Consider the following 15,467-nt stretch of genomic DNA (forward strand, 5'->3'; position numbering starts at 1 on the left):
GCCATATGACCTACCTTCTAATCCTGCCTCAGTTTATTAGCCATCAGATATTTATTGACATGTGATACTTCACAGAGTACACAAGAGATTATCCCTACAAGAAGTCATTTCTATGATTTAATTTGGAGCCACCATATCTGGTCTACCTAGAGGATTTTGAACAGAAATGAGAAACCATTATGTGTTTTAATTTGGTATGCTATAGACCAAATAATGATATTTGGGTATTGGAGATAAATAGAAATAAACAATTAGAACCACAAGGCTTTTGCACAGTAGCCTTGTTGATTTCCTCAGGCTCGATAACTGTTCTTGTCCAGCTTCCAGCTTCTCAGAGCAACAGAAAAGCATTTACTGTGGAGGTAATTAATAGTCCACTGCACAGGTTTGAATAAGAATGGCTCCCGTAGGGTTGGGGATTTAGCTCAGTGGTAGAGCGCTTGCCTAGCAAGTGCAAGGCCCTGGGTTCAGTCCCCAGCTCTGAAAAACAAACAAAAAAAAGAATGGCTCCCATAGGCTTACATGTTTGAATGCTTAAGGAATGGCAGTAGGAGTTGTTGGGGTGACCTTGGAAGAAATGTGTCAAAAGCCCAACCCAGTCCCATTGCCTCTCTTCCTGCTGCCTGTGGTTCCAGATTTAGGGCTCTCAGCTACTCCAGCACCATGTCTGCCTGTGTACCACCATGCTTCCCACCCTAATAATAATGAACTAAACCCCTTTAGTGAGAAACTGTAAGCAAGCGCCAGTCAAATACTTTTTAAGAATTTCCATGTTCATGGTGTCTCTTAACAAGCAACAGAACACTGAATAAGTCACCCATGAAACATAAAGCTTCGAAGAATTACTCTACAATGTATAACTTTCATGCCTGGAGCATTGACATGTTAACTATTAATATGTATACTTATATACTGCAATATTCTGTAACAACTTTTTGTTACATTTTCCTCTCTCTCTCTCTCTCTCTCTCTCTCTCTCTCTCCCTCCCTCTCTGTGTGTGTGTGTGTGTGTGTGTGTGTGTGTGTGTGTGTGTGTGTATGTGTGTGTTCTGTTTTGGCTTCTGAAGACAAGATTTCCCTATGTAGCCAGTACAACTTGGCTCTTGTCAACATGACATAAAAACACATTACTATTAAGCTTTCTTTTCATACCCAACATCACACATTAATTTTGACATCATAGTATAAAGCATTTTACAAATGTGACAGTTCAGTCAAGCTGGATGTTGGATGGATGTGGTGGTGCATGCCTTTAATCCCATAACTCGAGAGAGAGGCAGGCATCTCTGAGTTCGAAGCAGCCTGGTCTTCAAAGTGAATTCCAGGACAGTCAGCCAGGATTGTTATACAGAGAAACCACTATCTCAAAAAACAAAACATCCCACAGTCTTACAAATTCTCTTTAAAAGTCAGTCTTTTAAAACAAAAAAATCCAAGGTCTGTAACTGTGGGCTCCTATGAAATCAAAAGGACAACTCAAGAGGGAAGAACCATAGTATGAATAATGTAAAACTAAACTCTGTAAATAACTCAGTTTCCAATGTCTGAGGTCCACTTGGCTCTTCTAAGGGGCCTAGGTCACTTCTCTGGCTCCGCCCACTGCAGCCCACACTGATTATCTTCTAAACGGCAGGCTGACCCTATTACTGCTGCTGTTGTTTTTGGTTGTCCCATGGCACTGGTATCTTCAAAGGTGCTGGGGTCTCTTGCAACTGAGCTGCACTTTCACCAACAACCTCTCCAGGGCTCTCTTCAAGGAATTCTGCCCTACCACAGTGTCAACACTCAGCTGCTCTCCATGACCTTCTGTGATAGTTTTGTATATGCTTGGCCTAGAAAATGGCACCATTTGAAGTTATAGACTTGTTTGGAGTCACCCTAGCTGCCTGGAAGTCAGTATTCTGCTAACAGCCTTCAGATGAAAATGTAGAATTTTCAGCTCCTCCTGCACCAAGCCTGCCTGGATGCTGCCATGCTTCTGCCATAATAATGGACTGAACCTCTGAACTTAAGCCAATCCCAATTAAATGTTGTCCTTAGGAGAGTTGCCTTGGTCAGTCGTAGTTTCTGTTCACAGTAGTAAAACCCTAACTTAGACACCCTCCATGCATTCAAAACCACTACCACCTGGGTGACTCTTCCAGCTGCCAGCATGAAGTACAATCTCTCGGCCATCTCTGGAACACTTCTGTGTACTGACTGATAAAACACTTCCCAGATTTCACTTCAGTGATGCTGGTTTCACTTCAATGATCTCTTTTTTTTTTTTTTTTTTTAAGATTTATTTATTATATATAAGTACACTGTAGCTGTCTTCAGATACACCAGAAGAGGGCATCAGATCTCTTTACAGATGGTTGTGAGCCACCATGTGGTTGCTGGGAATTGAACTCATAACCTCTGGAAGAGCAGTCAGGTGCTCTTAACCACTGAGCCATCTCTCCAGCCCTCAATGGTCTCTTCTTAATCACTGCTGATTTCTCAGATCCAGCTAACCAGCATCAAGTATCCCAGCAAACCAAATGTTTCACTTTAGTGTTTCTGATATCTTATAATCATAGCCACTCTTCAGCCACAGATAACAAGAACCACAGATTCTTTTTTTTTTTTTTTTTTTTTTTTCTGGAGCCGAGGACCGAACCCAGGATCTCAAGCACTCTACCACTGAGCTAAATCCCCAACCCCCGAACCACAGATTCTTAAAGCAAAGTATGCAATGGCCCAGATAGAGTTCAAACTTCCCTCTGGAACTTCACAAGCCAGGCCTCTAGCGTCTGCATTTCTCTCAACACTCTTATTTTCCAAGCTCTCACATAAAAGTTCACCACGTTTTGAAAATTCATGGCTTTTTTTCAATCCCCATTGCCAGGTCTGACAAAACAATACCCCACTCCTGGTACAATTTATTTATTTATTTATTTATTTATTTATTTATTTATTTATTTTTAATTTTTCTGGAACCAGCAACATACTTAAGTATTCTTTAGTATTTATTATTTTTAGGAAATAAGGTTATCAAGGTAAGGTCCAAGATCGCTGCCATCTTGCTGGAGTGCTGCTCTCAGTTAACATTGCAAAGGGCACGTCACACCATCTAAAGCTTCGCAGAGAACTTATCCTTCACCCTCTCACATCTTTATGCACAGAAGTGGCCCAACTACACAAATAACCCATTGCCTCTGTAGCATCTGACTAGGCTTTAAAACTTCCCAAACTAGTTCCAAGCTGGCATCTCCCTATGGCAATGTGTGCTTCTGAAGTTAATTACCTGAATGCTATATTCTGTATCATCTCTGAATACCGAGGCTCCCCTAAACGATTTCTAACATAAATTTGGCTTCCCTGAAATCCTATCAGAACTATTATAACTGTTTCAAATGCCATTAGATCTGACAAAAATCACCGGGTTAATAAAACATTAAAATCAAACTGGCTTTCAGAACCACACACTTAAAAAACAGTATGAAAGCTGTGTCAAAGCTTCATTCTCTGCCAAGCTGCAGCTTGCAGTCCCGTCTCCACACTGGCTCCTTGTTCCTTTCTTCATTTTGTAACGGATTACTGGGTTTTCTGGGGTATGAATCATTGTTGTATAATTCACACTGAGAAAATATCCATTGATGAGGTCAAATTCATATAAATGAAGCATAGTGGACCAAATTGTCTTAATTTGAACATATGCAAAATTTTCTCCAATACAATGATGGCGCCCAGCTCCAAATGGCACATAGGCAAACTTCTCTCCCGACGCTGGGTTACCCTGTAAGTATCGGTCAGGATTGAAGTCCAAGCGTTCTACCCAGGAGTCTTTCAGTCTTTGATTGACAGTTGGAGAAACACACACCTGATGTCCTGGAGGAATGGTGCACCCAGCCACATTCTGAGGGGTCTTGGCCATTCTCATCATGGTCATTATAGGAGGCCTCAGTCTTAGTGTTTCTTTTATGCATCTATCAAGTAAATTCAGATCCTTCAACTACTCATAAGTTAAGGGAGGCAGATCCTCGCCGCACACTGCTTTCTGTTCTAAGTAGCATTTGCCTTGGAGTGGTTTATCTCTGACCAGAAAGAAGCCCATCCAGGCACTGGTGTCCGGCCAGCAGCAGTCCGATGAGCATCCCTGCTATCACGTCGTCTGTCAGAGGACGCCCATCCTTGTATGTAGAATCCAGTAAAGTTTGAAGAATGTCCTCGGCTGGTTCTTTTGACAGCCTACGTTTCTGGATGGCCTTGTAGAAAATATTCTTGATCTCTCGATGGGCTCTGTCCCTGCGCCTGAAACTTGGCAGAGGCAGCCAACCTGGCAACAGCCAGGCAGCGTGGCTAAAGCCTCCATCCAGGTCTGCATACAGCTGAGCCACCTTCTCGTTGAGTTGACTCCTAATTTCCTTTCCGTGTAAACAATGGCTAGCTGTTAAAATTATGAGCTCAGACAGCGCTTCAAACACATTTCTTTCTCCGCTTTCTCCCCAACTTTTAAAGTACTCCTTCGCTTCTTTTTCAGTGATAGAAACATACTGCTTGAAGTGGGCTATGTTAAGGCCGCTTTTTAGTATTTTCTTGTGTTCCAGGAAAACTGCATTTGGCACATCGTATGCAACTCCCTTCCCAAACACGGGTGTTGTCAGCCGACCGTAGACTTCTTCCGCATTCAGGTCTTCGTTCTTACTGTTGAAGAGCAGTGCGGCTGCATCGCTCCCCAAAAGGTAAGTGAAGGTCTTGCCCACCATGGTAAAGCTAAACACAGGTCCGGACTTCTCATATGCATTTTCCAGGAACTCAATTGGACTTTTTCCAAACGCTATCGCATGGCCAAGGAACGGAATTGGAGAGTAAATACATGGCGGACTTTCCGCTCCAGCGGGCAGCTGGACCATGTGGCCCACTGCGAGGCGGAACAGGTAGACAAGGCTGAGCGTGAAGGCGCAGGCGATGAGCAGCGTGGAAAGCAGGTTGCCTCCTGTCACCTGCTCCATCGCCTGCCCGAGCACCGAGCCGCCTGACTGCAGCAAGCCCAGCAGTACCATCCCGAGCGCTGCTTCGATCCGCCCGGTAAGCTGGAGGCCGAGGTCGCTGCCACTTCTCGGGAAAGATGGAGCAGAAGCTGGCAGGTAGGCGGCGGGAGGCGGCCCCGGCCTCGGGGTACCACTTTCTTTCTTAGCAACAGCAACCTTCTGTTGCTCTGATAAAACACCATTACCAAAAGCAACTTGGGAAGAAAAGGATTTATCTGTCTTCTGCTTCTATGTCAAATCACACAGTTCATCATCAAAGGAGATCAGGGTTGGAACCCGGAAGAAGGTCTGAAACCTGGAGGCAGGGGCTGATGCAGAGGTCACAGAGAAGTGGTGCTTACTGGCTTGCTCAGAATTCTATCATACAGAACCCAGGACCAGTCCAGAGATGTCCCACCTATGTTACTAATTAAGAAAATGCCTTCCAGGCTTCTCTGCTTACAGCCTGGTCTTACGGTGGCATTTTCCCTGTTGAGGATTTCGCCTTGCTGATGGGTATAATTTGTGTCAGGTTGACATAAAACTAGCCAGCAAGATATGTAACAAATACTGGCCTCAAACTTGTATCATCCGTATACCTCAGCATCCTGAATGCTGGGATTAAAGACATGCAATACCATTCCAAGCTTCAAAACTTATTTTTATTATATTTTGTTTTTAATCTTTTGAGACAGTAGCTCATATGTGTATCACATGCTGGCCTTAAACTTATGTAGCTGAGAATGTTTGAATTCCCGATCCTCCTGAGTGTTGGAATTTCAGGCGTGTGCCTCCACACCCAGATTGTTTGAGGGTTTGTTATTTTGAACAAATTCTTTTTCCGTAGCCCAGGCAGATTAATGAACTTCCTGCCTCTGCTTCCTGAATGGTAAGATTATAGGCATGTACCAGTAATTATGTATAAGGTTCCAGACTAAGGCCAAGCAATAAGCGGCAAGATCATCAACTAGTTCATGAAACTGAGAGTTAGGTCTAAGTTGCAGTGGAGAGCCAAGGATATTGTAGATGCCAGGACCATAGGACATCAACTAAGGAGAGTTACAGACATGGAGTGGAGCTGGCACAAGAGAAGTTAGAATATGCCATAGATGTCAGAGCTGGAGAAACAAAGTTACCCAAGTTCTTTGTTTTTAAGATTTATTTATTTTATGTATATAAGTACAATGTGGATCTCTTCAGACACACCAGAAGAGGGCATCTGATCCATTACAGACGGTTGTGAGCCACCATGTGTTTGCTGGGATTTGAACTCAGGATCTCTGGAAGAGCAGTCAGTGCTCTTAACCACTGAGCTGTCTCTTCAGCCCTACCCAAGTTCTTTAGAACATCCGTGATTCCCTAGGTGCCGAACATGGAGGTGGAGGATATTTGCCCTGATAGATTTTAGTCTTGCCTTGGTCCCGTCTCTCATGGTTTTGTCCCTGTCCCTCCCTTTTGTAATAGGAACATATATACTGTGACATGTTACAAATAAATTACTTGTATTTTATAGGAATTCATAAGAGATTTCATTGAGTTTCAGGAGCCTAATTGAACTTTGGAACAATTATGGGCATTTGTAGAAATGGATTAATTGGATTTTGGTTTTGGTGATTTTTTTTATTTTCGTATTAATAATTCCATTCGTTTACATCTCAAATGATATCCCACTTCCCAGTTATCCCTCCACAAACTCCACATTGAATTTTGTATTATCGAATGAAAATAAGACTTTAGCATGATAAAATCTTATTAAAGTAATGAATCAGGTTGTCAAGCTAAGGATTGGAGTTTTTGATGATTAATTTTCATTGTCAGTGTGGCTGGATTTAGGATCTTAATGGGAAGAGTGAGTGGCTTATTTCATTTAGCATACACTTGCAAAATTCATCCAAGTTTAAGTGTCACATAGAACATTCTAGTTTCCAACCCCACAAAGATGACAGCTGCTGCATACAGGTGGACAACCTTGAACTTTTGATCCTCCTGACTCTACCTACCAAGCAATGGAAGGATGGGCACCATCATGTTTGGTTTATTGTGCTAGGGTGAAATCCAATTTCATGCACTAGGCAAGCTCTCTACCCAGTCCTCTAGATCCACAGTCCTAAGAATTCCTTTTCAAAGACTCATTAGTGTTTCATATGTATATATCACATTTGCTTTGTGTCCTCATTCCTATATACTTACTGTTGACTCTTGTGAGGAATGTAGTGAACATGGCGATGACCACTTCAGGAGTCTTCATTTCAATTCTTTTGGATAAATACCATTTATCCTAGCAGCATGGGAGTTACTGTTGAGGACCTTCCCAGACTGTCCAGGCATGAGGCTAGTAGGATGTCAGTGAAGTACTAAACACCCACAGTGATCAGTCCAAATGCACGCGTTAAGTGAACATTCATACAGAAAGGACCGCATTATATTCTTGAGGGGAAGAGCAGGACGATCCACCTATTATATCTGCAATGGGTGTAGAGTATGTAGTTTCTGTCCTTTAGAAAGTTAAGTTCAGGGCCAAGGCTAATGTTAATGTTTGGGGTAACGGCCTAAACATCTCTTTGAGTACCTGGAAATGGTCAAGGTCTATTAGATTCTACCTTACCACCCTGGCTGTCTTGAGGACTATAAGTCAAAAATGGGTTAGACTACCCATACGGCAGCACCAGCTTCCTCAGATGCCTTAAGAAATGCAAACTACTGAAGAAAAAAAAAAAAAAAGAGGCCATGGACAAAGAGCAAAGAGGGGTGGATATGTGTGAGGGTTTGGAGGGAAGAATGGATGGGAAGATATGATGTGGTTATAACCTAAAAAAAAATCTTTTTCGAAAACATACACAACGATTATAGGTAATTGCCTCTGCTCCCAAAAGCAAAGCATCGGCCAGGCTGTTTGAAACAATTTACATAAGATGTTTTGCTATCACAAGCCTCGGTGACCTTTAGATGTCCATGCAACCTATCTTAGAGAGGGATCACTTTCCCCGCGGTCTAACAAAAGACGCTAAAAAGGCAAAGCTCTGATTGGTCCAAACATAACCCCCATGGCTATGAATCAGTACTAAAAACCTTAGGCAGCAAATAAGGCCAACACAGCTTCCACGGCTGTGATTGGCCTAAACACACCTTTCTCTAATTGTATAAGCAAGTTAGATAGACTCACTTAGTAGATCAAGAGGTAGACCCCCATGCTGCCTGCTCTAGTATTTCAACATTGTGATCCAGAAAATGTTTCTGGCTAGGCAGCTCGTGCGTTGCCACGCCCCTCCAGAGAGGGCGAGGCATGCAAATCAAACCCCGCAGGAGCACGCGGGAACGCTGGGAAAGCCCGGGTCGTGGAAATTGTAGTTGAAGCTGTGAGTGCTGGAGAAGGAGTGAGGTGTGGGGGACGCAGATGCGGACGGGAGTAGGAAGGAGCCACCGGGGAGGTGGGAAGTGAGAGTTGCAAAAGGTCACCACGATGTTTGTGTGTCTCGTGGGCGCAGGGCAGTGCTTGGAGGTAGTGACCTGGTATCGCTTCTCGGCCTTTTGGCTAAGATCAAGTGTAGTATCTGTTATTATCAGTTTAATATCTGATATGTCCTCTATCTGAGGACAATATATTAAATGAATTTTTGGTACTAGGAGTTGGAATAGGAGCTTGCTCCATCCACTCCACGCATCGACCTGGTATTGCAGTATTTCCAGGAATGGTGCACTCCTCCTGGGGAGCAATGCTTGTTAAATAATAGGCTTATAAAGACAAGAGCTTCTTTTCAATGGGTGTTAGCATTTCCAAAAAAAAAGTATGCAAAGTCTTGGCTTTGATGTAGTTAGGCATGGTAGCGTATGTTTATAACCCCAGCACTTGGAGGTAGGAGACATTTTAAGAATCTTTAGAATCCGGTCTCAGGAGGAGTGCTAGTATTTTTTATAGTTTTTAGGCCTACAAAAAATCCTTAACACTCCAGTAAACTGTGATGTCAGCTGCAGTCAGATTGAAGAAGCCACTTTCTACAACTTAGTAGCAGAAAATAACCTGATTGAAAACGGTTACAACTGCACAGATGTTCACAAATGACCATTGAATATGAAAACATGCTTAGCACTGGGATGCTCACCATTGCACAGGAAAAATGCAAACAAAACCATAAGATATACTTCATAGCACCTAGGATGACCAGTATATGACTAATACCTGTGTGTGCTTGGAAGATCTCTAATACAGAGTCAAAGTCCCTGAGGCCTGCATGGGGGTGTTAAGACTCTGCAGATGACTGACCCCCATTGTCTGACACCATGTGCTGTTGCCAAGCAAGGAGGAAACATATGCTGCCAAGGACCATTAAAAGCTTCTTGAGGGGTTGGGGATTTAGCTCAGTGGTAGAGCGCTTGCTTAGCAACCACAAGGCCCTGGGTTCGGTCCCCAGCTCTGAAAAAAAGAAAAAAAGGAAAAAAAAAAAAAGCTTCTTGAACTGGGGAGATGGCTCAATGGTCCAGAGTGCTTGCAGTTCCCAGAACCCATATAGGGCAGCTGTCATCAGGTAGTTTACAGCGTCAAGAGTCCCATGCATCTTACTTTCCAGCACATCCCCTCAAGTGCACACATCTACACTCAGGCAGACACCCATAATTTAATTTGAAAAATTTAAAAGAATTATTTACTTTAGGTATATGAGTACACCAGTGCTGTCTTCAGACACACCAGAAGAGGGCATCAGATCCCATTACAGATGGTTGTGAGCCACCTTGTGGTTGCTGGGAATTGAACTCAAGACCTTTGGAAGATCAGTCAGTGCTCTTAACCACTGAGCCATCTCTCCAGCCCCCTTGAATTTTTTTTAAGATTTCATCTACACACACACACACACACACACACACACACACACACACACCCTTTGTTTTGTTGTTAGTTTCTTTGAGACAGGGTTTTTCTGTGTAATCTGGGCTGACCTGGAACTCACTCTGTTAGACCTGTGCCTCCTAAGTACTAGGATTAAAGGTGTGCACCATCACTACCCAGCATCTACTCAAAATTTGTATCTGAGTAGAGCAAAAGGCCTATGACAGCTGCTTAGTGAAAATGAAAATGACACTTGTAATTTCCTCCCTTTTTGTTTAATGACTGGACACTGTCAGGAACATTTGTTTTATACACACACATTCACGGAGCCATATTGGATTTGGGCCTAGCCGCTTTTTGACTGCATGGTTCAAAGTGACTCTGGGCTGTTTGGCCACAGAGACTCACCCCGAAGATGACTGCCATAAATCTTAAGATTGTTGGATAAAGCCTTTCCCATGAATTTACGGCACAGGAGTATAACATTCAAGGGATGCCTCAGCTCGAGCAGATACCAGTTATCTCCTCAGTCAACACCCAGTGTCTCCACCACCTGACCTCATCGCCTGACTTCTTTGCCTCCAGCTATCACTGCCTATACCCTCATCTCCCCCTCCTTCATATTTCACAAAGGTCACTCCCCCTACCTGAAAGCCTTAAAAGCTGCAATGTTCATCCCAATAAACGAGACCTTGACAACAGAACTTTTGCTTGGTCTCCTTCTTCTCTTCACCCCCATTTTGGCCCACAGGTAGAAAGCCTCTTCGGGACCCTGAATAACTGGGTCCCCGCTGGCGGGGACAAGTGGCGCCCGAACACAGGGACCCCGAAGCAAGGCCGACTACAGGACGATGGAGATAAGAGAGCTGCAGCGGGAATCAAGGACTCTTCAGGCCGCATCGCTCGTGTGTCCCTGGAGAGGGAGGTAAGGACCGGTCGAATAATTGTCGTCTAATTGCCATGGGGAAGGTATGGATTTAGGAGGCTTGTTTCATAGGAGAGATCAAGCGCTCACTCAGGGAGAGAGGATTAAGAGTTAAGAAAAAGGATTTAATCAAGTTTTTTTGTTTTATTGATGAAAGGTGTCCCTGGTTAATTTTAAGCAGTGTGGGGCTAGCTTAAGTAAAACTTGTAAGAAAAAAGGGACAAGGTAATGGTAAAGTGTTTTTGCATATGCGTTCTTTTAGAGTTATATTTTAGTCTTTGGATCCTGACTAGAGATAGTTTACACCCTAGACATGAGAGAGAATGGGTTTGGGAAAAACAGTCCTCCCGGACTCTCCACGGATGCTTTGGAGAAAGAGAAAAACTTTTCAGGGCTCTCCTGGGAACAGAAGAAAGGCAGGAGACGTCCTGCCTCTCTGCTGGCTCCTATTGGAGAAATGCTTATTTCTAGTTCTGGGTTCCATAGGTAGGATATGTGGGTCCCTATCGTGGGACACCATCTAGTTTTTTCCCTCTATGTCTATTGTGTGTCCTTGGTGCACCAAGCTATCCATGTCTGTCAGTTTATGTCTGTGGTCTTTGTTTCTCGTTGTTTAAATGTTTTATGTTTCGTGTTCAAAAGAAAAAATGATAAAAACTTTATCTGCCAGTCGTTCACACCTTGACTTGGTTTTAACTCGTTTCAAGAAGGGAACAATGCATAAAAAACAGTTTCAATTGGCTTTTGGAGCCTACATCTGTAGCTAGAAGCCTAAGTCTGCTGGACAAGCTCCCCAGGGGCTGGCTAAATGTTTATACTAGCTGATCCTAAAGACACCAGGAGCTTTCACAGCTTAAAAGGTGTAACATTGGTAACAGAAAGTTGGCTTAAAACTGTAATTTGGATATGAGCCAACCTAGGGAAACAGGTCCAAATTGAGGTAATATTTTTATGGAATTCTTATTCTAAAAACCAGGCTTCTAAAAGATTTTAGGGCAATGTCTCTTTGTTGAGGTATTGGAGACCGCACCATCGTGCATTCATACGTAGGAATTGGCAGTCATAGCCAAAGGTGTGGTTTGCCCTAAAGTTACTGTATTTTGATGCTAATTCCACTGCCCCAAGAACAGCTGCCTAGTCACATACTCAGAATTCAGGTGACTTTCCAAAGTTGTGGTTGTGCTCAGGTGTTACAAAGAGATCTTAAAGATTGTGATTAAAGATTGTCAGTGTTACATTGACTAACTCAAACTTATTTATAATTAAGAAAAAAAATCAAACAGGTAGAGATTGTTACAGGATTTAAAAAGGATTGATGAGGTTTTAGAACTTGTGAGAGCATTACAGCTTGTTTGCTTATCCAACTGCCATTTCAAGATAGATTTAGAGGATTATTTTTATACAATTTGTTTACGTCCTGGCGATTGTGAGTTTTCATTTCGTGAGCTTGCTTATAATTTTAGAGAGCCCATAAAGTGATATCATTAAAATTTTTACTAAAGAATGGCTAATAGCCTTATATTATGTAATTTTGTCGCTTCTTCAATGTAAGAAGTTAGAACTTTAAATCTTTAAGTGTATATAGAAATTTTTACTACAAACTTTTGCTCTCTAAATGAGCTTTAATATTTGGGGAGTAGCTGTTAGACTACTCCAGAAAAGAGTATTTAAAACTAATTTTAAGCTACTAAGGATATGTTAGTTGGCTAAGTACCTCACCTTACCAGAGGACTTAGGTCTTTGTTTGTTATCCTCATTGGAGATAAAGCTTCAGTTGTGTTAATACAGAATTGTAGGCTAGAGTCATGGAAGTATTTTAAAAAGCCAAACAACAGTTAATTGGTTATTACAAAATACTGATATTTGGCCTATTACATATACAAATTTTTCAGGCAAAATTGATAATTTTACTCTTTACATGTTTTTGTATTTCCTGTATATTTGTGCATACAACCCATAGGAAATGCGCTTACTGTATTTATAGGTGGTTCATCTAATGAAAAGGCTACATGTATGATTGGATCACTTGTTTATTCTCTTGAGTTTCTGCTGCTTCAGCACAGATTATTAAATTCCTGGCTTTAGCCACTGTTTTTATAATGTTAAAAAAATCAAGCTTTCAATTCACATACTGATAGCCAATGTGTGGCTTGTGGTTTACGATTGATTTCAATTACTTAATGCTTTATTAGAGACAAGTTTTCTACATGAAATCAGTGAGTGATTTCAGTGTAAATTGTCTGACAACTCACTGTCCTTTCAGTGCTCTGGCTCAGACAACTAAACAAAACCATAGACCCAGCTCTTTGAAAATGGTAATGGAGTTGATAACACACCCTCTTGAAAAGAGGAAGACTCCATTTGCTTACTTTCAACTCCCAGCCTCACCCTACCGGCTCAGGGATTTCTAGTGCGACTAAATCTGGACAATATTTATAGGATTTGGCATCTCTAATTAATGCTTATGTTTAGGTAAATAAAGCTGGTGAGGGGCTGGAGAGATGGCTCAGTGGTTAAGAGCACTAAGTACTGTTCCTTTATAGGCCATTTAAGAACTCAAACTGGATTGCCTAGACCCCTTAACAAGGGAGGACAATGATACCAGACAGATTATAGGCCTTACATAGGAACAGTTAGTCAAAAAATCTCATTCTTTATATATCCAAAACAGTAATGCTGGAGACAATAATTTGGTATTAAAGTCAATTTATAAATACAAGTGCTCAGTGTCCTCAATTTAATCCTTAAGGACTTATCTTAATAAATAATATTTTAACAATATTTTAATAAATAAAAAGGGGAGTTATCCCTGTATGCTAAAATATGCTCCTTTTATTTCAATTTTAAAATTTGGATGCCAAGGAACACTCTGAGTTTATGGCACCCTACAGCTAGGCATACTTCTGCCTAGGTGAAATAGAAAGATCCACATATTGGCATGATCCTGTTCAGATATTTTATATGGGGAAGAGGGAATCTTTGTGTTTTTTCTACAGGATGCTACAGGAGTGTGCCAGCTGCCCGAGTGGCTGGTGAGACTTGCTGATCCTGGGAGCATGAAGATTCAGCTCTCCTGGTTCGGGTCCCTGGAGTCATTCCTGTGTCCTTGGAGGAATATGGAGGATTCCCACTCATCTTTTGTCATCACAGAAATTCTGGCGTTGCTGCAGTCATTGTGTCCTGTCCCACCACAGCCTGCGCTCCGACCCTCTGTGCACTGTTGCTTGCTGGAAGCTGCTGTGGACTGGGGAACTCTGCCCTGTTTTGCAGATCTCAGCCATGGTCCCATTGCCTGCTGGTTGTTCCAGAGAAGAATGACCGATCCTGAACTGTCCTGGGAAAGACCTTGGCATTTTCGCTGCTATTGTAGCAGCCATTACTGCTGCAGCCATTGTGTCTGGAGCTACCCTCCCCCAATCTATTGTTAAGCAAGCACAGTGGGTGAACTTTCTGGAGTAGTTGCTAACAATTGGGAATTATAAATTTTATTACAGGAGAGGCTTGACTAGGTCCTTGGTGGTATGGCCATAGCAGCTGAGGAGAACCAGATGAGGTGCCCACTACTTATTGGGAGAGGCTCAATTTCCACAATCTCTTATATTAATGCCATCTGGCTCCTGCTCCTTCGCCCCTGGGCTCAAGTGAGAGGAATGAGAAGATGACCTGATGTAGCTATCCTCAGGGACGGGCAACTTCCTCTGACCCTTGACCAATCTAAGACAGGAACCTTGGGGGCGACAAGGTGGTCCTATGACAGAGAGGCTGGGGTTTGAGAGGTCGATCCTAAGACAGAGGTGGCTACACCCCGTTTAAACGTGCGGGCCGGTCAAATGCTCCTCTGCCCAGTTTCTCCCCCAATAACACACATGTATAGCCCAGAACGGTGTGTTACAACATAAGTTCATTCCTAGCCATTGGGGTGCAGTCCTAACTGCAAGAGTGGCTTGCCATGGCCGAGCTGGGCACTCTGTGAGGCATGTCTAATCTCTCTCAGACCACTACTTCCACCTAATGGTTTTTTTTAATAAAAGAAAAATGGGGGAGATGCACGGAGCCATATTGGATTTGGGCCTAGCCGCTTTTTGACTGCATGGTTCAAAGTGACTCTGGGCTGTTTGGCCACAGAGACTCACCCCGAAGATGACTGCCATAAATCTTAAGATTGTTGGATAAAGCCTCTCCCATGAATTTACGGCACAGGAGTATAACATTCAAGGGATGCCTCAGCTCGAGCAGATACCAGTTATCTCCTCAGTCAACACCCAGTGTCTCCACCACCTGACCTCATCGCCTGACTTCTTTGCCTCCAGCTATCACTGCCTATACCCTCATCTCCCCCTCCTTCATATTTCACAAAGGTCACTCCCCCTACCTGAAAGCCTTAAAAGCTGCAATGTTCATCCCAATAAATGAGACCTTGACAACAGAACTTTTGCTTGGTCTCCTTCTTCTCTTCACCCCCATTTTGGCCCACAGGTAGAAAGCCTCTTCGGGACCCTGAATAACTGGGTCCCCGCTGGCGGGGACACACACACACACACACACACACACACACACACACACACACGTATACAAATATATTAATCATATATACTGGCCATCCTAAGCTCTGGAAAGGAATATGCTATTTGTTTGCATTTTCCTGTGCAATGGTGAGCCTTCCAGAGCTGAGCATGCTTTCATATTCACTTGGTCATTTGCACTCTTTCTTTGAGAAACATCTACT

The 15,467-nt window shown here is 42.9% G+C and overlaps 1 non-coding gene and 1 pseudogene across 1 annotated transcript; one reads left to right on the forward strand and one right to left on the reverse strand.

The window, feature by feature from the left end:
• Cyp51a1-ps1 (cytochrome P450, family 51, subfamily a, polypeptide 1, pseudogene 1) lies at positions 2,990-5,141 on the reverse strand (annotated as a pseudogene).
• Positions 8,507-8,697, forward strand: U2l3 (U2 spliceosomal RNA like 3). The gene has a single exon (XR_005486492.1). It is a non-coding gene; the product is annotated as a U2 spliceosomal RNA (small nuclear RNA).
• The last annotated feature ends 6,770 nt before the right edge of the window (positions 8,698-15,467 follow it).

This window comes from Rattus norvegicus, chromosome 6 (assembly GCF_036323735.1).
Source record: "Rattus norvegicus strain BN/NHsdMcwi chromosome 6, GRCr8, whole genome shotgun sequence".
NCBI lineage: Eukaryota > Metazoa > Chordata > Mammalia > Rodentia > Muridae > Rattus > Rattus norvegicus.